A 27,434-nucleotide genomic window follows, 5' to 3' on the forward strand; every position below is an offset into this window, starting at 1 on the left:
AAATTCATGCAAAAATTTCTCAAAAAAATAATTTTGGAAAAATAATTTTTTACAATAAGTGTTTGTTGTAGTTCAAGTCAAATGTGACTTTTATATAAAAGTACTTATTTTAAGTAATAAGTGCTATAAGCATTGTTTTAGTGCTCCCAAACGAGGGGCTAATTGTTTTATATTTAACAGACAAAATATGCAAATTAAGTGCTGGATTATTATTTTTATAATTTTTTTTAGTGAATATAATTTTTTAAATAATGCATCTAGGTTTTTCTTCTTCTTCTTCTTCTTCTTCTTCTTTATATTCTCGTGTGCATGCTTTGTATTGTGTGCAATTTGGTGATTATTTTCCGATATTGTATGGTAAATACATAGATCATGGGTATTTTTAAAAAAGTATAAAAAAAAAAAAGGTGTTTGAAAATGTAAATTTTGGGTTGTAAATTTTAATTTGTGTAAATTTAAAAAAAAACAATACGAATTTATAATTTTATATTACATTCTGTCAAAATTTAAGTTCAAACTACAAATTTTATGTGTCTAAATATAGAATAAAATATATTTAATAGAAAATAACTTAAAAGACAATTTAAAAAAAAAGAAAGAAGGGATATTTTTAATTAATACTTTTCAATAATATTTATTTTGTATTATTCAAAACAAATTAAACAAGGTAACAACAAATTGTACTCTTAAAGAGTCGATTGGGTCTTTTTTTTTAATAACAATATAGACAATGTAGATGTTTATTGTATAAAATATATTTATTTATTTATTCTGAGGGGCAGGGGTATAAGAGTAATTTCAACTTGTTTTAGGTGATTAGAAAAATCCAAATAATAATGAATAAATGGAATCTGACTTTGTTAAGTATTCAAACTTTTAGGCCCACCTTGACCACGACAATGACCGGGGTTTAGTTAAACATGTGGTTGAATGGCTTGACTTCTGGCCCATTCACTTTTTCACAATATTGCCTTTCCCTTTCCCATTTGGGACTAGTTGGGAATAAAGTCACCCAACTCTTAAGGTTCCCCAAGGAAAAAGTCAAAAAAAAAAAAAAAAAAAAGACAAAGAAAGAATAAATACGACTTAAGAATCTCGTGTCATATCAAAGAGGAAAAATAAAATTCTATTCAAATTAAATGTGATCTTCTTATCAAATTCTTTTCACAAATAAAATTATTTGACCATCTGTAAGAATTCAAATAAGAATGACTTAGAGGATTTGGGACGTACTTCAGGGGATCACTCTAATGTCTAAGTTAGGGATGAGAATGAGATATTTACCTCTTGTCGGGTACCTCTTTTATAGTAGTGGGGGTATGTATCTATTAAATTTATAGTATTGGGGGCATGTCTCTATTAAATTTAGTATTCATGGGGTGCATTATTTTGTTTGTAAGGGTTAAAAAAGTAATTCAGGGATATTTATGATAGGGAGTTATGGTGGTCTCATAATTGTGGCCTCTCATTAGTAGGCCTATTAATTTTAGGTATATTAGTTGCCCCTCTTTTACTCTCAAATTTTTTAACTGAATTTCTTTTATTTGACAGTTTTTCGAGTTACCTACATTATGCGTATGATTTTGGCTCAATCTAAACAATTTTATGTCTTATTTGACTCAAGCTTGTGCCATTTAAACAAATTTATTTCAACACGTGTCATTTCTAGAGTCAGCTTAATTTGAGCCATTTGGGAAGGTTAGGGTCAAATCAAACCATTTTGAAAGATTTTGGCCTTATTGAAGCCACGAAATTCGATTATGGAGGTGTTGGTTTAGTCCAAGATGGCTTGGATAACTTCAAGCTGATTTGGAGCTTCCGGATCAAGCCGAGTTGATTGGTCAAGGCTCAACCTGTCACGACCCTAAAAGTTTACTATATATTTTTTTTTTTCCATACTGCTAAAAATATAAAATTACTCTGATACCAATAATAACATCCACAATGTCATCCCGGAGCCAAAGTGGGTACTGGGAATACCTATCAATAATTACATACTATGTATGCAGCGGAAAACATAATATACTTAAACCTCATATACAATACCAGAGTTCTACTATTTCCATAATTATACATGTACCTCCCCAAAATCCATAAAACATCTTCAGGATTACACAAAAATATATCTCCCAACTCAAACACTTACCTTGAAATTGGGGCAATACCGCAACCTCCTTTACCTCAGAGCTTGCTCCTCCTGTCTGTCTGGATCTCCTAAAATGTTTGTATTCTTGGGGTGAGACACCTCTCAGTAAATGGGAATAGGTTATCATCAGTGTGTGGCAATATGAGTTTTAGTTTTTCAAATATACAACCATTATTTACCTTTCCTTTCACTGTGAAATCATGTAAAGTTGTATCAACACACACATACACACACACATATAACTATATTTCAAAATACATACTTTCATTTCACATCATACTCTGTATAAAATAATAACTCTGTATTAGTGAATGCACATATATGCATAGAAGAACTGCCCTGGATGAATAAACAATAACGTCATGTATTAACCCCATATGATCCAAGTTGTGCGACCTGTAGGCTGGACTTAGCCATGGTTGGCCTAACCAGGATGGACTTAGCCATGGTTGGCCTAACCAGGCTAATTCAACTATATTTGTATATGTATCTATACTTGAATCTATAACTATATATGAGTACGATTGGCCTACCCAATTGGTCCAAACTCCAGGGGGTAACTCTACACTTCTATGGCATAATCGACTGTATACCACCAACACTCTATATGAGAAGTGTGGCTGCATTGGTATCTATGAAGCTATGGTACCATGCTTAGTTATGGTCCATTAGGGTTTTTAAACCATATAATGCAATTTCTAAAACCATATAAACATAAAATTTCATTCACAACTTAGTATAAATTGTCATACTATAAATTTGTATAAAATCTCTAAAAATACTATAACTCTATATAAAAATATTATTATGATGTAGTTCTATATAGAATGCTATCATTCTATAATTCTGTATCAAATGTTGTACTGTAGTTCTATTTAGAACATTGTAGTCCTTTATAGGACGCTATAACTCTGTATAAAAAATGTATTGTAGTTCTATATAGAACGTTGTAGTCCTTTATAGGACGCTATAACTCTGTATAAAAATTCTACTATAGTTCTATATAGAACACTGTAATACTATATAAATCTATATACTACCATATTGTAGTTCGGTATAAAATATCATCATACTATAAGTCTATATAAATCCATATCTCTGTCTCTATATACATATTATCGTACAAACCAATAAAATCATTATGCATAATATTCAACTCATGCCACTCATTTTAAGTGATGATATATATTATGATATTCTTTTGAAAATATTGGTATAACCATTTCTAGGGTTTTACTCAACTCAACAACCCAATTTTCTCAAAACATACATATATTACTCAGAAATCACATGTTATAATTTAATTTGTAAAATTTATGAAAACTTCTGACATTATATATTCCCCTTACCTGTTTCTTGGAGTTATGCTTGCAGGGATCCTAATAATGTGCCTGTGGCACTTGCACAAATCCTATATCCATATATCCTAACTCAATTAGCTCAACCCTATAATGTATACCATTTTAATATTCCTAAGTCCATACTTTTCCAATAACTAATTAAACTTGGAAAAACAACTTCCTTACCCTAGTTTTGGAGTGGTGTTTGGGAAGCCTAAACCAGCAAAATCGCTCTAGTTAAACTACGAAGAATCGTCGTCGAGATTCCAAAATTTTGTTTATCCTTTGATTCGGGTTTAAACTGGGCAAAAAATCGAAGAAAGAGAGAGTGTAGGTCGCAGCTAAAGAGAGAGAGAGAGAGAGAGAGAGAGAGAGAGAGAGAGAGAGAGTCTTTATTTTTCTAAAACAAAATGAACTTAAAGCCTTTATATAGGCTTGCTGGCATAAGGGAAACCGTCAACGGTTTGGCCTTTTTAACCAAACCATTTCTATTGTTTTACCCTTACCTAACAACGATAACTCAAAATCGTTGACAGTTTTCTGAGCTCACCCAAAACCGTCGATAGTTTGGCCTGTGCCAAACCAACATTCCTCTTTTTATTTATTATTTTATTACTTACTATTTCCTGGGTCTCTACACAACCCGAGCTGGCTTCAAGGTGCCTTAGCTCAATCCAAGTCGTCTTTATGGTCCTAGCTCAATCCAAGTCGATTTCAAGGTGCCCTAGTTCAATTCAAGCAGTCTTTGTTGGTCAAAGCTCATTCTGAGCCAATTTCAAGGTGCCCTGGCTCTATTCGAGCCATCTTCAGGGGTCTTGGCTCAATCTGAGCCGATTTGGTAACTTTTGGCTTCTTTCAAGTTGTTGGAGGAGATCTTGGGCCTTTTTAGGCCTTTTCCATTTGTTTTGTGTGGTGGATCATATATATATATATATATAAATTTTAAGGCAACTTTTAATCAAATAATTGTACCTTCTTTAGGGCATCTTTTTTAGATGATTTTATTTGAGCATCTTCTATCGAACAACCCTTATGAAAGCTACTTCTCTATAGAGAAGCTCCATGCTGAGCAAGTATTATTATCTACAGAACAAGTTTTGTAAAAGGCTGCCTCATGAGATGTACTCATCAAGTAGGCATGTCTTCAAGCCTCATGAGCGATGCTTAATAGATAGGTCATTCTTGGTGAGCAGTTCTCACTCTTGGGTTGCCTCATGAGTTGTGCTCATCAAGTGGGCATGTCTTTGGGCCTCATGAGCAGTGCTCATCAGATGGACCACTATTGGTGAATGGTGCTCACTCTTGGGCTGCTTCATGAGTTGTGCTTATCAAGTGGGCATGTTTTTATGTCTCATGAGTAGTGCTCACCAGATGGGTCATTATTGATGAGTAGTGCTCATTCTTGGGTTGTCTCATAAGTTGTGCTCATCAAATGGACATGCCTTCAGGCCTCATGAGCAGTGATCATAAGATGGGCCATTATTGGTGAGTGATACTCATTTTTAGGTTGCCTCATGAACTGTTCCCATCAAATGGGCATGTCTTCGAGTCTCATGAGCGGTGCTCATCAATTAGGTCATTCTTGGTGAGCCATGCTCATTCTTATGTTGCCTCATGAGCAGTGTTCATCGGTTGGGTATGTCTTCGGGCCTTGTGAGCGATGCTCATCAGTTAGGCCTTATGTGGTGAGCCACACTCACTCTTAAGTTGTCTCATGAGCAATGCTCATCGGTTGGGCATGTCTTCGGGCCTCATGAGTAGTGCTTATCAGTTTAGCCTTATCTGGTGAGCCATGCTCACTCTCAAGTTGTCTTATGAGCAATGCTCATCAATTGGGCATGTCTTTGGGCCTTATAAGCAGTGCTTATCAGTTAGGCCTTATCTGGTGAGTTGTGCTCACTCTCAAGTTGCCTCATAAGTAGTGCTCATCAGTTGGGCATGTTTTCGGGCCTCATGAGTGGTGCTTGTTAGTTGGGTCTTCATATCTAATGTTGTAATACTCTACCTAAAACTCATTTGACCCACTCATAACGGAGAGCTGGGTGCAAGAAATGGAGAAAATGTTGGCAGTATTATCATGCCCCGAGGCACAAAAGGTTCTCTTCGCTACCTTTAAGCTAACAAGGGAGGCCGAGCATTTGTGGCAAGCAGTGAAGCTACTAGAGGAATAGCGGGTAGTACCTACGAATATGACCTGGAGTCGATTTAAGGAGCTTTTCTACGATCGGTACTTCCCTGCCACCACCAGGGCTACGAAGGCAGAGGAATTCTTCCACCTGACTCAAGGGCAACTTACTGTGCAGCAATACGTTGCGAAGTTCATGGAGCTCTCCCGTTTTGCACCTTTTATGGTTTTAGATGAATTCCAGAAGGCAAGGTGGTTTGAGAGGGGGTTGAAACCGAGAATTCATGAACAAGTGGTAGTACTGAAGGTACAAAACTTTTCAGAGTTGGTGGATAGAGCCACCGTGACAGAATTGAATCTGCAGAGGAGTGCAGAGATGGCGGAGTAGAGGAAGAGGCCTATGCCTCCTAGTTTTTCTAATAATGCCAGACAGGGCTGGTGGAAGAGGGACAAATATGTTGGGGGACAGAGATCTGATAGAGATGATCGAGGACGTCAAAGCAATTCGTCACCTCCCTATTGTGCTCGTTATAAGTTGAGGTATTGGGGAGAATGCCTAGTCAGGAACATTAAGTGCTATTGGTGCGGCAGATACGACCACATGGCCTGAGATTGTCGGGGACTACCGAACAACGCACCCGCATCTGATTAGCACCAGACGAATAAGCCACTGCCTCGTGGTGGTCCGGCGTGTGTGTATACCATGGTTCTGACTGATAAGGATATTGCTCGTGGTGTAGGAGCAGGTATGATTTTATATTAAAGATTGATTTGATTTTAGATTCATATGCTTACTTAGAATTGTGGAGTATATTAAAATTGTGGTATTATGATAATTAAGTAATTTTAGAATTTTTTAAAAGAACTTATTAGTAAATTTCGAGGACGAAATCTCATAAGGAGGGGAGAATGTAACGACAAAATTTTTTTTTTTAAATTATTATTCTTAATTAATTAATTAAATTAAGAAATCTAAGGATTATGTGTGTGTGTGTGTGTGTATATATACATGCTTAAGTACATATATGAGGAATATATATATATAAGTATATAAAATAATAATATTATAATATAAGAGATATAAATATATTAGCATTGATGTTTCCTGAAGCTTATTAAAGCTTTAGGAAGATCCTTTCTTTCCTGCGAAGATAGCAGAGAGCCCAGCAGTGTTTATTTTCTTTTTCTCACTCCTTCATTCACTTTACTCTCTCTTATCAATTTCTCGGCAAATATTCGGCCGATTGAAAATCAGAAAATACCATTGGACTCCATTATTTGCCACCGACATTTCTATCAAAGTGGATTTGTCATAAGAGTAACGTAGACATATCTCCTGAGGTAAGATAAATTTTCACTCCTACCTCAAATTTTCCAAAATTTTAAGCCAAATTGATGATTGGACACCACTACGAGAATCTAGGGATGATTTTCTACAAGTCTAACGGAACAAATTTCTCGTGGGGTCATTGTAGGCATAGCCCCAAAACTAGGATAAATGAGTTAATTAGAAATTAATTGTTATTTAATTATTGTAAATTAGGAAAGGTTAAAATAATATTTTATTGGGGTTGATTTGATTGAATTAGGGTTCGGGTGCGCACCGCAGGTATAATTTTGGGAACCCTGCAGGCGTGGTTCAGGAAATCAGGTAAAGGGAAATAAAATTATGTTAGTATTTTATTAAGGTAAACTGGTTATTTAAGAGCATATGAAATTTATTATTTATCTATATGATTTTTTTTAGAACAACTTGAGTACTAGAAAATGATGATTTTGTTTAAAGTTTATGTAACAACCTCCTTATAAAGATAGATTCTCAACTATTTTAAATTAAAACAAATTCCCACACAGCGGAAAGCAGATAACATGGAACACAACCTCATATATACACAATACCAGAGTGTCAAAATATCCCACAAATACTACATATTTCATTGTACTCTCAAGAACTACTTTTACTACTACCAGAGCTAACAAAATTGTACACCAAAAACACTCACCCTCAAAAAGGGCAGACTAACAGCTCCTCTATTTGCAAGCCTGCTCCGCTCGCCCAACTGTCTCACCTGAAAAATAATTCAACACTGGGATGAGCCAAAGTTCAATAAGGCGAAACATGTTATCACTAGTGTGTGGCTATTGAGATGTAGATCTGTAAAAATTAATCCGAGTTAAGAGTAGTACAAATAACTAAAACTGAAAATGCTGATACTACATAACATATTATAACCCTTTAACTAAATAATTTAATATGTCAAATTATATGAAGTTACTTTTCATAATAATACTACTATTTTAGAAAATCTGATAATACTATAATATCTGAGAATATTTCCCTAGATGACTGTATGTCATGATTTAACCGCTCATGACAGGGTTGTGTGGCCTGAAGGTTGGATCTATCTTGGCTGGCCAACCAGGGTAAACCACTCTACTCCTCGGTTAGATCGGCCCTCCTCAACCCATATCTGATGGGGATCTTGTCCACAACTAGGCACGATCAACCTCATACCACTTACTATCTGAGTTAAGTGGTTGCACTCTGAACTGAATATCTGTACATCTGTATCTACGGTATAGTGCGCTACTATCTGATCCATCAAGGTCTGATACTATATAATACGTTTCTATATACAACTAACTGTTTTACCATGATTCTGTAATAGCTGTATCTTTCTGAGATAAACTGTAAATCTACCTGTTATGATGCGGTAAAACTGTAAAATCATGGTATTATGAAGGATATTGTAAACGCATTTCACTATTTGCATATTCTGTAAAACATATTCCTGAAAACACTGTATAAACATGTTTCTATACTGTATTCATACTCTCATGCCACACAATAATTTAAAATATTTTAACATTAATAATAAATTGCACAAAGTCTTGCTCTGAATAATAATCTGGTAAAAACATAAGCTTTATATTGAAATTATACTAGGTTTTCCTAGCATAGCATGTTTCCCTTACCTAACTTTTGAAAAGCCCCTATCGTATACTGGTCCTACACTCGCAAGGCTTCCTATTCCACACCCTGAAAATCACATTTGTCAGAACAAAATATCAATATTTATTGACCTACATCATTTCCTATAACTGTCAGAAGGCCAAAAATTGAATAAAAGACCTTTCCCTAATTATGGGGAGAAATTCAACTCAATCCCATCGATGATCGGCCCCAGTAGACATGAAGAGAACTCCGTTAGGAGCATTGTGGTGGCCTCAGATCCTCGATCCGGTGATTGACGGCGCCGAAATCGAAAAGAGATGGAAGAGAGGCCGTAGGAGAGAGAGAGGAGAGATTTTCGTCGATTTTTCTACGATTAAAATCAGTTTAGGCTATTTATATTGCGGGATTTGTCGATGAGCCACGCCATCTCGTCGACGAGTCCATCAGTAATTTCATCGACGGACCCTACCTCCTCATCGACGAATTTGAGACTGCCTAAAACCCCCCCTCGATATCTTCTCGTCGACGAAGCTCGCCCTCATCGACGAGGTCATGCTGTACCCTCGCCGACGAATCCCCTGTATTCGTCGACAAGGCCCTGATATATTTATTGGGGTATTTTTCCCAAAGTGCGATGTCGTTGACTGCCTCCTTCTGTTACTGTTTCCATTTCTCTCCCTCTTTATTAAATACCATTATTCTTTGGGTCGTTATAGTTTATATTTGGGATAATTGCATATGATATTAAATTCATGTGACATAGGAACAATTTTTCCTAATAAACTGAATATGAATTATTGTAGTATTTAGATTTTCATGTGGAAATGTATTGATCTGTTGGACTACTATGTGGGAATGTATTGATCTATTGGATACCTGTGTGGTAATGCATTGATGTGTCTGTGTGAACTAACTGGTGTGGTTATTCGTATGCATCTCAATATAACGTTAGAATGAGAAGGTTGTTATATTGCCTAGATATAAATCATGATATGACGTTGGCAGGTCGAGGAGCTTGTTCTACTGATGTACGATGGGTAAGTCATGGGGACTGGATACTGGTGAATAGTGGTGCCTGTGTGGGCCACATGTTGCGGAAGCTGGAGTGGTGCCTATGTGGGCCACGTTATATCCTGTGTGGATAATGGTGTCTATGTAGACCATGTTATGTATCCTGTGTGGATGGTGGCGCCTGTGTGTGTCATGTTATGTACCCTGTGTGGGTAGTGATGCCTGTGTGGGCCACGTGTAGATAAGAAGTACGTAGGTACCTGTGTGGGCTACGTACTGATATGTACGCAGTTGCTCTATGTGGGCCACGTACTGAGAACATTGGAAGACGAAGTATAAGTTGCATGATTCCTATGTAGATGTGTTGTGCATGTGAATTTAATTAAAACATAATAATAATAATGATGATATAGCATATTATGAATGCATGTGTGTGCATGCGGCGAGGTAAACATACCACCGAGACCTTGCTGAGAAAGGCGAGTGCTCTACTATGTAGTTTCTTAGTATCAGTGCAAAGGGATGCTACTTGTATGGGCGGGTAGACATCTCGATCTTTAGAAACCTTCGCCTTTAAAATAATAAAGAAGTATATACTGACGGCGAGGTAATTCTCCACTAGAGGGCTTATTGAGTGAGGTGAGTGTTCTGGTAGGTATCTTTTAGGTACCAAAGCAGAGGGAAACTACTTGTATGCACGGGTAATCTTCCCTATCCTCAGGGACTTTCACTTGCATAAAAATTATGTACTTGTGCATATTGGATGTGTGTTTGATATCATATGTCAATGATGTTATTAATGATACGTTTTCTTAGTTGTTATTGATATTATATGAGAAATAGTTTATTTTGATATATAAATATTAAAACTCATTTGTCACACACTATTATAATTTATTCCACCCTTACTGAGAAGTATCTCACCTTAGTGGATTAACAACTTTTCAGGTTCTTTTGAAAATTGGGTTTGAAGGCTTAAGCTGAGATTATTTTTGGTGGTTTCTTTTTGGGGTATTGTGAGATACTGGTATATATATACAAATATATTTTTACTGAGTTATGTTTTAAATATTGATTGTGGATACGAATATATGGATGTTTTAGTGTTCGCTTTTGGGTTGTATTATAGAATTCTGGTATTTATTTGATATTATTTATTTATATTTTGTTGTGTGTATGTTAATTATGATTTCAAATACAAGTGATTGGAACACATGGCACCCGGGCCCCACTTGGTGGGTTCGGGGCGTCACAAAATAATTAAAAAATAGTAAAAAATAAATAATTACGCTAGGAATAATCACTATTGTAAAAATAATAAATAATAATAAAAAAAAACAATAGCAAATAATAATTTTAATTATTGTTATCATTACTACAAAAATTTCAACCACTAGTAATAATTAGAATAAGAGTAGTATTTATTACCTGACAAATAATAATAGCAACAAGAATATTAATAAAAAAAAGGTAAAAATCATAATTTTATTTTGAAGGTAATAACTATTATAAAATTGCAAAAATAATAACAACTAAATAAATATTTATCATGTAAAAACAACAAGAAGAACAATATTAATAAGGAAAAAATAGGTTTTATTATTTCAATAATTATTATTAAAATAATAAAATAGTAACAACAACAAAATAATAATAATAACACTTATAATAATTATTGTCATATAGTAAAAATTATAATTATTTTAAAATTTAAAAAATGTGCAATAGGGGTATTTATAAAAAAAAAAAGATTTTTTTTTCTTTTCAGAGTCATTGAAAATATCAAATGTTTTTTAAAAAAAAACTAGAAATTGAAATTTTATAGTCAATTAATGTTACGAACCAAACATAATAATTACACTCAAAAACTAATTTTATTCCTACCTTAATTTCATTTTTTTCCTCGATTCTTTTCTTGTTTTAAGTTCATTCACAGATCAAATGGGGGTAAGTGTCTCAACATGAATCATTCTAAATCATCACACCATTAACGTAAGGAAATGGAAACTGTCTCAATATGAATCATTCTAAATCATCACAGCAAATAAAAACTGTCTCGACATGAATCATTGTAAATCAATACATGATTGACATAAGGAAAAAGGTTAAATATCATGAGCTTGTGATTATCATGAGAAGATGAGGTTAAACAAAAAGGATAAGGTTCACTTTTTCTTTCATCCTAATCTTTTCACTTGAGCCTGATATGTATAATTAATTGAAGGGAAGGAAGCACTACTAGTACTCCAAGAAAAATGTTTCATTGGCATTTTACATTTATTTTTTCATACATCAAGGACATTTTTACTCTTTAATTTTCTCACTAAAATGATCAATTTGTCCTTTATAAAAAAAAAATTCTAATTGAGAATTAAAAATTTTCAAAGAATAAAAAATTATTATTTAATAGATGATAAAGCAAATGTAAAATGTTCTCAATATTTTTTAAAATACCAATATTTTGATAATGAATCCCTCCCTTTTTCTTTTTTCTTTTTTTACATTAAAAAAAATGGGAGATTAGCTGGAATATGTTCTTCCACATAAATGTATATGCTAATTTCATAAACAAAATATTAGGAAAAAAATTAATGAAGTGTAATGATGCTGCCCAGGATCGAACTGGGGACCTTTAGTGTGTAAGACTAACGTGATAACCACTACACCACAGCATCTCTTCGGCTGCAGTTGGTCATAATATTTTTATTACAATACAAGATTATTGAAAAGTCTACCACCCCACTGCCTTGAACGGCTCTCCTTCAATCTGAAAACAGATGTTAATGGCATCAAAAAGGGCAAAGCATTTATATTGGGAAATTACACTACTAAAATTTTTTTTAAATATATTAGAGTCAAATTACGCAGTTGTATAATATTTTCATTCGCCAAAGATTCAAACTTTCGTTTCATGCCATGATGCAAATTTTTGATATATTTTATGTTTTATTTTCTCTACATGTTAATATCTATTTAAACACATTTTCGAAACGTATTAAACTTTTAATCTAAAGTTTATTTTTAATTTTAAATATTATTTTTCTTAACATTTCTCACAAACTCCATGGACATTTTTCTCATATTTTTTAAAACATAATCTAAACTTATAATGATGTATGATGACATACTTAAAGCCCACCAACATTCATCCTCCCTGCCATTGTTAAATTGATACTCAATTCAAAAGATTTAATAAAGTAGTGTAACCCTTATTGTCAGCACCTCTTAGCCTTCTTTGAAAACATAAATTCTAACTACACCTCACACTTGAAATTTCTTGCAACTCATTTACACTAGCTTCTTGCTCGGTAGATTAATAGAAATAAATTTAAAAATTGATGAATTAAAGGTATCTCCTCAATCCATCTGTAATACCAAAATAATTTTCTAATCTTGTAACAATCTTAAAAATAGTTATACTTGATTAGGATTATGATCCTAAAATAATAATAATAATAATAAAATTAAATAAAATAAATAAATAATTATTAATTAAATAATATAATATAATATAATAGTATAAAATTATAATAATATATAGGTTACCTGAAGGATCCTTCAGGATTCAATTGAAACCAAAAACAAAAGAAAATGCAAGACACCACCTCATTTCTCACGCCAATCTCTCTCTCATCAAATTCTTTCTCCATCTCTCTCCTCAACTTACTTCCTCTTTCCTCAATTTTTCGGCGATACGTGTGCCGATTGGAGAATGAAAAATACCCCTTGGGTTCCATTCTCCGCCACCGACATTTTAATCGAAATTGATTTATCGTAGGAGCGTCGTACGTACTACTCCTGGGGTAAGGTAAGAGAAATAAATTATGTCAGAATCTTTTTATAATTTAACCGATTAAATTGTAATATGAAATTATAGGAATTATATACATATTTTTCTGAATATTTTGGTATATGGAAATTGGATTTTTGATAATTATTATTATTATGAATTAATTAAATGGGTGTTTGTGAGATTAGGGATTTTATAATAATTGTTATTTTAAAGTTGAACCGATTGAACTAAAGTATTTGATTTTTGGATTATTGTCATAATTTTTCTAAATGATTTGACCGGTTGAAATTATTAGTTTGAGTTTTTAAACATGTTTTGATAAAGGATCAAAGTGAGTAGGATTAGTTATCTCCGTTTTTCCTTTAAATATATATTTTTAGTTAAATAAATGGTAGAGATAATTAAACTAGTATTTTCGGTAAAACAAATATTGAGTATAAAATTTCCTATTTTTTAGTAGTTTATATAATTATAATTATTGAATAAATTGTGTGGCATGAGGTTTAATCATATTTTATTGCATAATTGAATCTGAGTATTTTTGTGGTATTATAGTGAAAATGTGATTTGGACTATTTGATGAAAATATTGAAAATGTGTTAATATATATATATATATATATATATATATATATATATATATATATATAATTTCTGGAATAGTTGAAAATGATGCATGTATAGTAAAGAATTATGATGACATACAGACCACGGATAGTTTTATCAAATTGTAAAGTATGGTTTAAGAACTCCGATGGACCATAGATTGCTCGGTACCATAGCTACAGTAATGAAGAGTTAATGCAACCATACATCTCAAGGAGAGTGTTGGTATTGAATAGTCGATTGGGCTAGTGAAGTGTAGAGTTCTCCTTGGAGTTTAGACCAGCATGGGAAGGCCAATCGTACTTGCAGAGATGAAGTATAGTTGATTTAGCCTAGTGGCAGTTGGCTAGGGTTAAGTCCAGCCTACGAGTCACACAACCCGTCATGGAGGAAAGCATGTTGTTTATCCATTTGGGAGTGAGTTCTTATATTTATATTTGTAAATTTAACCAGAGTATAATAGAATAGAGTATATGAAAACAAAGCATATTTAATAGAGTATAACAGAGCAGAGTATTTCAGATGTTACAATTCACAGAGTATAGTTGCAAAATATTTACAGTATGTTAACTTTGGTGTATTCTCAAGAGGGGGGTGAATTGGAATTTAAAACTTTGTCCTAAGTTTGACCTAAATAGCAGCAGTACATTCACAAGCTAGGGTCTGCCTGTGCAATTTCAAATGCGCAGATAAATATAACGTGCAAAAATTAAACTCACACGCAACATTCACCAATTATAACATACATGGGTAGGAATATAAATTACAAAAAGATAAACAGTGCATACAAGATATGTTATCGGGTTTCAGCTAACTGTGCCTACATCCCTGCCTCTAACTCGCAAGCTCGAGAATTTCGCTAAAGGCTTAGGTGGAGCAGCACCAATTACAACCAGGTCAATTAGTACAAGGCTGACCTTAACCTTTACAAATTCTCCTTGTGGGGCGGAGAACACCCTAGGTCAAATTCACAGGGTTGACCCCAACCTTTACACAATCCTTATCGGGCTGGATTACCGCCCTCTCAGGCCACGCTTGGAAATACAACAATATTCTCTCAATGAAATGGTACAGTGATTATGCTTTCATGTAAAACAGATATGTACCCAATTTAAGCAATCACATACACCACCAAATAATATAATGAAGTAAGCTCAATGTGGTCTAAGATGTCTACTCTCAAATTAATTTCAATAATGCAATTAGTACGTGAGAGTGTAAGTGATATGATCTTTGTGTCAAAATAATATTTTCAATCACAGTGTGCTAACAAAGATCACAAATATACTCCAAATATCTTAATAGAAGTTTTTATCAAAGTAAACCACAAGAGATATTCAACAATGGTTTGTAAAAATAGTTGTTTGATCTTTGTATTAAAATAATGGTCTTAATCATGAGTGTAACAACAATGATCTTTTGATGCTTAAGCAAATCTCTCAAAATATATATTTCTCAAATATAAGCACAAGAGATATTTTGAAAATGATTTGTAAAATATTTTAGCAATCAAAATCCAAAATGAGTTCCTTGAGTATTGCAATGACAATATAAAACCCAAAAGCTCAATGAAGTATTCCTAGGGAAGACTTATCAACAAAGTCTCCTAGGTAAACTTCAAGCTTAGCTCTCTAATAAAATAACTTCAATCAACAAGAACAAGAAAGAGGTTAAGCCTAATGAGAAAAACACTCAATCACACTTACAAAGATATTTGAGCAATAAAATATGGTAAGATTGAGTGTTGGAGGCTCAAAAATGAGTATAATAGATTTTTGAATTTCAAAGGTTTTTTCCTATTTAAGATTGTTGATTCGATACTAATTATTCCAAATGAGGGGGTATATATAGACTTCCCCAAAAATATAACCATTCAGGACTCATATGGAATTATTATAATTATTTTAAAACAATTTAACCAAATTAACCCCATTTTATTATTTTTGTCACGCCCCGAACCCGCAGGTGGGTCCCAAGTGTGAATATAGTAACCTAACTGTCTTTGTATTAATTAAAACATACATGATATAATACAATAAGAGGGTCTGACCACGTGGGGTATACAGATGCCCTATACACATACACATATACATCTATACTCATTAGTTACGTAGCGGAAAATGTTTTATCTATCTATATTACTGTTGGAATTGGTGTGATCCCAAGAGGGGGGGGGGTGAATTGGGTTTTAAAACATTTTTTTGACTAATTTAAAACATTTCGCCGATTCACCGCAGTTCATATCCCATTCAAAATATATACGTGTATGTACAACAATTAAGTGATTAGTGTGTGCATATATACGCATGTGTTGCATTTCTCATTTAAATCAGTTCTCTTGTGCATGCAAAATGATTATAACAAAATATGAACATACATACACGTGTTGAAATTTAAGTGCAAGAATTTAAATGAGATAGAGAGAGAATGACATAAATTTGTTAACGAGGTTCGGCCAATACCGCCTAGGTCCCCACCTTGGGCATACCCCCAAGAATTCCACTATACCTGCTCACTTAACCAGGCGAAGCAAAAGCCTTTTCCATCCTCTCCTTACGGGGCAAGGAAAACACCAGCTCAATTGCTAGACTGAGTCAAACTAGTCTCACTTATGGAGCTGAGACTCCCTAATTCAATTCCGGGCTGAACCGAACCGGTCTCACTTGCGGGGTTGAGACTCCCTAGTTCAATTAACGGGCTGAACCGAACTGTTACAGTAAAACTATTTTGTACATAAAATATGCTTCTGAAATATAAGCAGAGATGTACACGCTAAGCTCATAAAAACATACATTCCAATGATATGAAATAATGCTCAGGGGAGTAAGGGCGCTTAAATACATTTAAACCCTAATAAAAATTTTCTCCAAAAAGATATAGGAGAACCTAGGGTTTTTCTCTTTCAATGATTTTTGCACAAATAGAATGCATACGAAAAATATGTATTATGTTCTCCAACAAAGATTTATGCAAGTTAGAAATATTTGGAGAATCTAGGAGTTAAGTTTAATAAAATATTTGTGCAACAAATAATCTTCTCCCAAAATATATTTATCAAGGAAATAATTCGGGAGAAAACCAAAGCAAGGTTCTTAAAAATATTCTTCAAATATTTGGTGCCTAGAGAGAATATGTGTAAATGAAATGCCCTAAATAAAATACTCTCCTCAAAGAAGATTTTGAAATAAAAGCATGAAAGAAAGAGAGAGAGAGATTTGAATAAAAATATTTGACCCCAAAAGAGTGATTTAAACAATAAAAAGAATTTTTGGGGAACTTTATTAACCAAGGATCAGAGATAAATTTAGAGTTAATCAAAGTTGCTAATTTGGAGTAATGAAGGGGTATTTATAGAGTTTGTGAGAAATATGATCGTTGGGGTCTCGGAGGTCATTTTAGAAAAAGATTAATGACGTTTAATTAAAATTAACCTTATTTTAAAAAGTTAACCGCAGTAAAAGTTTGGACCAACCCAAGAGCACCGATCGACGAGAAGACTTTTGGTCGACCGAAGTTCATATGGCTCTGTTGACCAAGCCAATTTTGAACATCAGGGTCAATCGACCAGGAATGGCGATTTTTCCAAATTAGCGCGATTCGGTCGACCAAGGTGAAAATGAACTAACTGGTCGGTCAACCGGAAGAGGCGATTTTTCAAAATAGCGAGGTTTGATCGACCAGGACATTTTGAACTGAGAAGTTCGGTTGACCAGGTTGTTGGGGAATTTCTCGAGGACCCTCGGTCGACCAGAGCGTTGGAATACATTTTGGGCTCGGTTGACTAGGTGGTCAAAAAGTTGACTTCAAGAGGTTTCGATCGACTAAGGCCATTTGAACTACAAGAGTTCGGTCAACTAGGACATGGTCAATCGTTGACTTGGACCTAGGTTCGGTCGACCGGGGCATTTTGTACATAGGATTTCATTGACCAAATGTGCACATTTTGTGCATTTTGGTCCTATTTAAGCCACAATCACCCTATTTCAAATGACCAAGTATGGGTATGCATGAATGAGTGTCCTAAAGTCATTTATAGGTCCTTTTTGAAGACACTGAAAAAATCCGGTGTCGGTCGACCGAAGTTTTTGTAAACTTCGTTTTAGCCCCGATTTTGACCATAAAGTTATTCCAAAAACTTTGTATGATTTTGGTCTATTTAGAAAAAAGCTTTTGGTGAGATGTGCTGGTCCCTAGGGTCTATCTACGGTCGTTTTGAGCATTCAAATACATCATGCAGAAGCATGCAATATTACAGACCAAAGATAAAAAATAAATGCATATACAAATTTAAAACAAATGTCTTCGTCTTTTTGCTCTTTCGACTTCGTGGAATGCGCTTGATCGTATAGTCTTTAAGTCCTACAAGCTTCTATCGTCGTTGCCTTATGTGTGTGTTAAATTAATGGACCTGTTCACATGCTAAATACAAACATAAGAAACATCTGCTTTGTCAGCATCAAAACAGGGATCGAACTCAAAAAGTCAACAATTACATACCATACCAGAGTCTGTACAAAATTAGGATACATAAACCCATACAATACTAAGGTATACAATCCTATAAATATCGTACATACTCCGGGTGTCAACCAAACCCATCACGAAAACCCAGTCACAAAACTCGTACCTAAGCAGGCACTAATGGCAGCTAACGACACCCCTGCTTCCAATTGCTAGGATGCTAAATACGGCAACCTGATGGACCTGAAAACATTGTACGTACATTTGGGGTGAGACACCACTCAGTAAGGAAGAAAGCATGTTATATCAGTGTGTGGCATACCCGTGTTATTTTACATAAAACATAACACTATACAATACGATACAGTTCTAAAACATTTTCATACAGTTCTATACAATTCCATACAGTTCCAGTATTTTCACAATTCCATTCTAGTACATACGACACCCAAAACATATGGTTAGTGTCGTCACACTCATACGCAACTACGTTGTGAAACCCGAAGCTTCACAATAATTACATTGCCAATACGATGTAGCTCACACAAGTATGCAACTACTCCATGAACTCAAGTTTCACAGCGATTACGTTGCCAACACACAACTACTCCATGAACTCAAAGCTTCACAGCGATTACATTGCCATACAAGGTGGCTTACACCCTTCGGTGACCAGCCGGATGACATGGTGATATTTCACACCCTCGGATATAGAGCCAGACACTCTCGCCTACAGTTTTGACACCAGTACATGGCGCAACATATGGTAATTAGCTGCCACATAGTTATTTCAGCGTATGGTAATTAGCCGCCACTAGCCGAATTCACAACACCTGGAATCATTTTGGAGCTCATACTCCTATACATATCAGTGTACGGTAATAAGCTGCCACATAGCTGTTTCACAACATACTTGGAACAATTACATACAACCATACATACCACACTTATTTGGTTTACGGAAAATCATATCGTTTTCCATTTCAAGTATACAGTATATGCAAATATGGATAACAATCATCTCAATAATACAGTTTAAACAAAACGAACGGTTTTCCAAACAAAGTAGAGATGATACACGAAATCCCTAATTTTCCCAAAAAATGTAACCCAAATATCCTGTATTTTTACCCGATAGATTTCCCCAAATAAGTTACCAAAACATACATACGATCGTAGCCTACAAGCTTACCGATCCTGATTTTGAAAATAAACTGATATAAAATGAATCTCATTACCTTGACCCGAATTCCAACTATGAACTCTACGATCCCCAAAACTACGAACCGAGACTCCAAAACCTACAAACCACAGTACAATACCTACTTACAATTAGTACTACTACACATATTTCGAATAAGAAAGGAAAATCGAGCCTTATCTCGATTTTGTCCCAAAACACAAAACTGCTCAAAATGAGATTTCGATTCGCTAGAAACGTAAAGAATCCTTCCCTGATCCTCATAGTAACATCAGATTTATGAATCTGGCGACGAACGGCTAAGAAAACTAGAGAGATAGAGTTCTTCAAGTTCTAGAAAAAGAGAGAGAGAGAGAGAGAGAGAGAGAGAGAGAGAGAGAGAGATAGATGAGAGAGAGAGAGAGAGAGAGAGAGAGAGAGAGAGAGAGAGAGAGAGGAGAGACAGAGAGAGAGAGAGAGGATATTTTGAGATTACTTAGCTTATAAGCAATGGAAACTGATATTTATAGCCCTTGACTCAACCGCCCTCGTCGAAGAATTGGCATCCTCGTTGACGAGTCTGCCACTACCTTTGTCGACAAAGCGGTGGCCTCGTTGACGAGCCTGAGATCTCTAGTTTCTCGAAATCTCTCAGCTTCTCGTCAACGAGCCTCTGAATTTCATCGATGAGAACAGAAGGGACTTTGTCGACGAACTCTAGCTTTGTTGACGAAGCTTGCCCAAATTACCACTTTACCCTTTTTTCAAATATTAAATCCATATACCACGGTTCGGGTTCTTACAACCTCCCCACCTTACAAAAAAAATTTGTCCTCGAAATTTGTAATTTCTCATTACAAACACATTCATACTACTACATACATACACACTCTAAGGTGAAATGGCGGCCATTTATGCGAAGCCCCTTCACAATACATACATACTCTAAAGAAAACAGCAGCCATTTATACGCAGCCCCGATACGATACATACATATATGCTCTAGAGAAAACGGCGACCATTTATACGCAGTCCAGATACGATACATACATACATACTTTGGAGAAAATGACGGCCATTTATATGCATCCCCATTACGATACATACATACTTGCTTTAGAGAAAGCGGCGGCCATTTATACGCAGCCCCGATACGATACGATACATACATACATACTTTAGAGAAAACGAATGACCATTTATATGCAACCCCAATACGATACATACATACATACATTCCCTCACTTATGGCGGAGGAATACTGTGGTTACATACATACGTGGTCTCGGGAGCTTACAATACAACAAGACTCTCCCAGAGACTAACCACCAAATACTAATATGATAGCGTAGTATTGCATACATACATACATACTCATACCACTCTACTACTCAGAACAACTACGGATACTTCCAGCGTATTTCCGTTTCCAATTCCCAAGAAGCTTCCTCAACCTCATGGTTTCGCCACAATACCTTCACTAACGGTATATCTTTGGTACAAAGCTTTTGAACTTTACGGTCCAGAACCTAAACAGGTATTTCCTCATATGCTAAAGTATCCTCAATTTCCAACTCATTATAACTGATAACATATGATGGATCCAACACGTACCTTCTCAACATGGATACGTGAAACACATCGTGGACCCTTGAGAGTGCTGGGGGTAGTGCAACTCTGTAGGCCACCGAACCCACTCGCTCAATAACCTCGAATGGTCCGATGTACCTCGGGTTCAACTTTCCCTTCCTCCCGAATCTCATCACTCCCTTCATCGGAGTGATTCTAAAGAATACCTTACCCCCCATCTCAAACTCCAACTCACAACGGCGAACATCCGCGTAACTCTTCTGTTAACTCTGAGCCAAATTAATCCTCTCCCGGATCAAACCTACCTTCTCAGATGCTTACTGCACGAGTTCAGGTCCTAGAACCTGACGTTCACCAACCTTATCCCAATACAAAGGAGATCGACACCTCCGACCATACAAAGCCTTGAACGGTGCCATCCTAATACTAGCTTGGAAGCTGTTGTTATAAGCGAACTCTACTAGTGGCATAAACTGTATCTAGCTACCACCAAAGTCTAACACACAAGCTCGCAACATATCTTCCAAGATCTATATCATCCTCTCCGACTGTCCATCAGTCTGGGGGTGGAACGCTGTATTGAAAGTAAGTTTCGTCCCCAATGTTTCCTGCAAGCTCTTCCAAAATCGAGAGGTAAACCTCGGATCCCGATTTGAAACAATGGACACCGGTACGCCGTTCATTCTTACTACCTCATGTACATTCAGGTCCGCTAGCCTATTCAAAGGTAGCTAACCTTTGTCGGTACAAATTGAGTAGATTTCGTTAACCTGTCCACGATTACCCATATAGCATTCTACCCGTGAAGTGCTGGCGGCAATCCGGTAACAAAATCCATGGAAATGTGCTCCCATTTCCACACTGGAATAGGCAAAGGCTGCAATGGCCCTACTAGCCTCTGATGTTCAGCTTTCACCTGTTGACATGTCAGACACTGCTCCACAAACCAGGCAATATCCCTCTTCGTACCATTCCACCAAAAGGACTTGCGCAAATCCCGATACATCTTCGTACTACCCGGATGTACAGTATACAAAGAACGATGCGCTTCCTCCAGAATCGTCTTTTGATCTCATCATCATTTAGAACACACAATCTGGTCCCAAACCTTAACACACCTCTGTCAGAGATGTTAAAATCCATAACCAAACCCTATTGCACTTTCTCCACAATCTCAACTAACCATCATTAGCCTGTGCAGCTTTAATACTCTTAAACAAGGTCGGTTGAATCACCAAGCTAGTAATGAAAGCCTGGTGATCACCGGACACCAACTCCACGCCAAGGCTTTCCAGATCCCGTTTGACATGATGCTGAGCTACAACTGCAGATACTGCCGCATGTTCTGACTTCTGCCTCAACGCATCAGCTACCACATTAGCCTTCCTCGGGTGATAACTGATTGTGCAATCGTAGTCCTTGATCAACTCTAGCCACCGCCTCTGCTTCATATTCAACTCCTTCTGCGTGAATAAATAAATAAGGCTTTTGTGGTCAGTGAAAATCTCACACTGAACCCCGTACAGGTAGTGCCGCTAGATTTTTAGGGCATAAACTGCAGTAGCCAATTCCAAATCATGCGTAGGGTAATTCTTCTCATACTCCTTAAGTTGTCGAGAAGCATAAGCTACCACCTTACCCTATTGCATAAGCACACATCTCAAATCCTTTAGGGAGGCATTGCTATAGATCACAAAACCCCCATCCCCCGAAAGAATGGTCAATATTGGAGCAGTAAACAGCCGGTGCTTCAACTCGAGAAAGCACTGTTCGCAATCACTAGTCCAGTCAAACTTCACCCCCTTCTTAGTCAATCGTATCAGAGGTCCGGAAATTTAGAGAAACCCTTCACGAACTAACGATAATAACCCGCTAGTCCTAGAAAACTCCGAACCTCCTGCACACTCTTTGGTCTAGCCTAATCGACCATAGTTTCAATCTTGCTAGGATCAACAGAGATACCACCCTAGACACCACATGGCCTAAGAACGCTACTTGATTTAACCAGAATTCACACTTCTTCAACTTAGCATACAACTTCTTCTCTTGTAGAATCTGTAGCACCAACCTCAAATGGTTTTCAAATTCTTCCAGACTCCTCGAGTACACCAGAATATCATTAATGAAAACCACTACGAACTGATCTAGGTACTCATGAAACACCCTTTTCATCATATCCATGAACACTGCCGGCGCATTGGTCAACCCAAACGGCATAACCAAGAACTCATTGTGGCCATATCTGGTTCGAAAAGCAGTCTTTGCTACATCCTCAGACTTAATCCTCACCTAATGATACCTTGACCGTAGGTCGATCTTTGAAAAGACCTGCGTTCCATGCAGTTGGTCAAAGAGATCATCTATACGAGGCAAAGGGTAACGGTTCTTCACCATCACTTTGTTGATCTCACGGTAATCAATGCACATACGCATTGACCCGTCCTTCTTCTTCACAAAAAAAACTAGAGCTCCCCAGGGTGAAACACTCAGTCGAATAAAACCCTAGTCTAGTAATTCCTGCAACTGCTACTTCAACTCTTAAAGTTCTGCTGGAGACATCCGGTACGGAGCTTTAGAGATCGGTACCTTACCAGGTAGCAACTCTATCGCAAACTCCACCTCACGATCTAGAGGTAAACAAGGTAAATCATCAAGAAACACATTTGGAAACTCGTTGACTACCCAAATATCCTTGAGTCTCAACTCATCCCATAGCGGTTCCTTCACATAAGCTAGGTACCCCTGATACCCATCCAAGAGTAACCTCCTCGCCTGTAATGCTGATAGAACCTGTGGCGTCGAATGCACACACGATCCTATGAACTCGTACTCCTGCTCCCCGAGAGGTCTGAACACTACTACCTTCCTACAACAATCAATCACTACAAAACTGGAGAATAGCCAATCCATCCCCAGTATGACGTCAAAACCATACATGTCATATACTACAAGGTTCGCTAGTAGTAGTCTCCCCTAGATTTCCACTGGGCAGTTCCCTAACATCTTACTACAGATCGTTACACTTCTAGTCGGTGTAGTCACAGACAACATCTCATTCATCACACAGGTTTTAGCCCCACACAACTTCACAAAACTAGTAGATATGAATGAATGGGTTGCCCCCGAATCAAATACAACAACAGCTCTATTCGAAAGCGATAACATGGTACCTGTCACCACGTTCCCAACGTGTTCCGTATCTGCTGGAGTAAGTGAATATACCCTCGTCGGAGTCGTGGTTATTTGATAGTTCCCCCAAGGAACCTGATTACTTTCATAGTTTTGACTCTGTGCAGGCGTATCTCTCCTCGGTGCTCGACTGCTTCGTGACATGTGGCCCGGCTTGCCACAGTTGTAGCAGTTACCCCAGAATGGCTAACACTCCCCATCATGCCTTTTATGGCACTTGGTGCATAGGGAGGAGCATTGATCCCCCTAATAACTCTACCGCTCAGTAGACTGCTGATAACCTGAACTGTAGTTCTTCTTCTTCTTCCACTATCCTTGCCGAGGACTAGAAGATACCAACCTCTTCCCCTGATCTTGCACCACCTCATCTCCTCGAAGGTCGATCTCAACTATGGTGGGTTTATCCACCAAAACAGAGAACTCACAGATCTAGAGCATCCCCACAAGATGGAGGATGTCTTTCCTCAGACCCCTTTAGAACCTCCAAGCCTTCTCGTGCTCATTCGGAACCAAGTACGACGCAAATCGAGATAACTCGATAAATCTGGCGGCATACCTTTGCATCGTCAAAATTCCCTGTGTCAGGCCCGAAAACTCATCGGCCTTCGCATCACGAGTGGAGACCAGGAAGTATCTCTCAAAAAATACCTCCTTGAGGCGGCCCCACGTCATACCATATGGACCACCTCTCTGCCTCTCAATTAGACTCACTGCCGTCCACCAACGCCCTACCTCCCCAGTCAGCTGGAAGGTAGCGTACAAGACCTTCTGCTTCTTAGTGTAGTGGAGGACTTCCAAAATCCTCTTAGTCTTCTTGACCTAGTCCTCCGCCACTATCAGATTGGGTCCTCTCGTAAATGTTAGAGGGTGCATGCGTGTGAACCTCTCAATGGTACACCCCGCATCAGTAGGAGAGCATTCGCGTCTCCTAACACTCCGCCTAATCTCTCGGATCACCTGTCTAGCCAAACCACGAGACACAGAAGGAGACTTTTCACTTGCCGTCTCCTTGGAGTCACTCTCCAATTTATTATCCTTGGGCTCCATTATGAAAACAGAATAGGAATCGGTTAGAATTCCTATGTCGTACATAGTTAACACAATCATGGACATAATCATGTCAACTATTACTCTCCTAGGTCTAAGTCTGCCCCATCACACCAACACAAATCCATCAATGGTTTGCCCTACCTTTATAGGAATTGTCATCCCAAGAAAAACACGGAATACCACAGACAAATCCCGGTCTAGCAACAGAACAACCCTCGACTAACACTACCCAATTCCTACATCCTACACTCTAGTATGTACACATCAATACTCCTAACCAAGTCTACAAGACCTAGTAACCTGGTTAGCTCTCATACCGAGCTGTGACGCCCCGAACTAGTAGGTGGGTCCCAGGTGTGAATATAGTAACCTAACCTGTCTTTGTATTAATTAAAACATACATGATACAATACAATAAGAGGGTCTGACCCTGTGGGGTACACAGATGCCCTATACACATACACATATACATCCATACTCATCAGTTACGCAGCAGAAAATGTTTCATCTATCTATATTACATATCATACCAGAGTCTGTACAAAACTAGGGTACACGAACCCATACAATACTAAGGTATAAAATCCCATAAATACCATACATACTCCAGGTGTCAACCAAACCCATCACGACAACCCAGTTACAAAAATCGTACCTAAGTAGGCACTAACTTCAACTAATGACACTAGGATGCTAAATACAGCTACCTGATGGACCTGAAAACATTATATGTACATTTGGGGTGAGACACCTCTCAGTAAGGAAGAAAGTATGTTATATTAGTGTGTGGTATACCTGAATTATTTTACATAAAACATAACACTATATGATACAATATAGTTCCAAAACATTTCCATATAGTTTCAGTATTTTCACAATTCCATTCCATTTCATACGATACCCAAAACATACGGTCAGTGTCATCACACTCATACGCAACTATGCTGTGAAACCCGAAGCTTCACAATGATTACATTGCCAATACGATGTAGCTCACACAAGTACGCAACTACTCCATGAACTCAAGTTTCACAGCGATTACATTGCCAACACGCAACTACTCCATGAACTCAAAGCTTCACAGCAATTACACTGCCAAACAAGGTGGCTCACACCCTTCGGTGACCATCTGGATGACATGGTGATATTTCATACCCTTGGATATAGATCCGGACACTCTCGCCCACAGTTTTGACACTGATACATGGCGCAACGTACGGTAATTAGCCACCACATAGCTGTTTCAGCGTACGGTAATCAGCCGCCACTAGCCGATTTCACAAAACTTGGAATTATTTTGGAGCTCATGCTCCTATATAGATTAGTGTACGGTAATAAGCTGCCACATAGCTATTTAACAACATACCTGGAACAATTACATACAACCATACATATCACACTTATTTGGTTTACGGCAAAATATATTGTTTTCCATTTTAAGTATACAATTTATGCAAATATGGATAACAATCATCTCAATAATACAATTTAAACAAAACGAAGGTTTTCCAAATAAAGCAGAGATGATATACGAAATTCCCAATTTTCCCAAAAAATGTAACCAAAAAATCCCGTATTTTACCCTATAGATTTCCCCAAATAAGTTACCAAAACATACATACGATCGTAGTCTACAAGCTTACCGATCCTGATTTCGAAAATAAATTGATATAAACAGAATCCCCTTACCTTAACCCGAATTCAAACTATGAACTCTACGGTTCCCAAAACTACGAACTGAGACTCCAAAACCTACAAACCATAGTACAATACCTACTTACAATTCATACTGCTACACATATTTTGAATCAGAAAGGAAAACCGAGTCTTACCTCGATTTTGTCCCGAAACACGAAACTGCTTGAAACGAGATTCTGATCCGCTAGAAATGTAGAGAATCCTCCCCTAATCCTCGCAGTAATGTCAGATTTATGAATCCGGTGACGAACAGCGAAGAAAACTAAAGAAAGAGAGTTCTTCAAGTTCTA

General features: G+C 36.8%; 1 non-coding gene across 1 annotated transcript; it reads right to left on the reverse strand.

The window, feature by feature from the left end:
• Positions 1 to 12,180: 12,180 nt before the first annotated feature.
• Positions 12,181 to 12,253, reverse strand: TRNAV-UAC (transfer RNA valine (anticodon UAC)). Its single transcript has one exon. It is a non-coding gene; the product is annotated as a tRNA-Val (tRNA).
• Positions 12,254 to 27,434: the final 15,181 nt, after the last annotated feature.

The sequence above is a fragment of the Malania oleifera genome, chromosome 13 (assembly GCF_029873635.1).
Source record: "Malania oleifera isolate guangnan ecotype guangnan chromosome 13, ASM2987363v1, whole genome shotgun sequence".
Taxonomy (NCBI): domain Eukaryota; kingdom Viridiplantae; phylum Streptophyta; class Magnoliopsida; order Santalales; family Ximeniaceae; genus Malania; species Malania oleifera.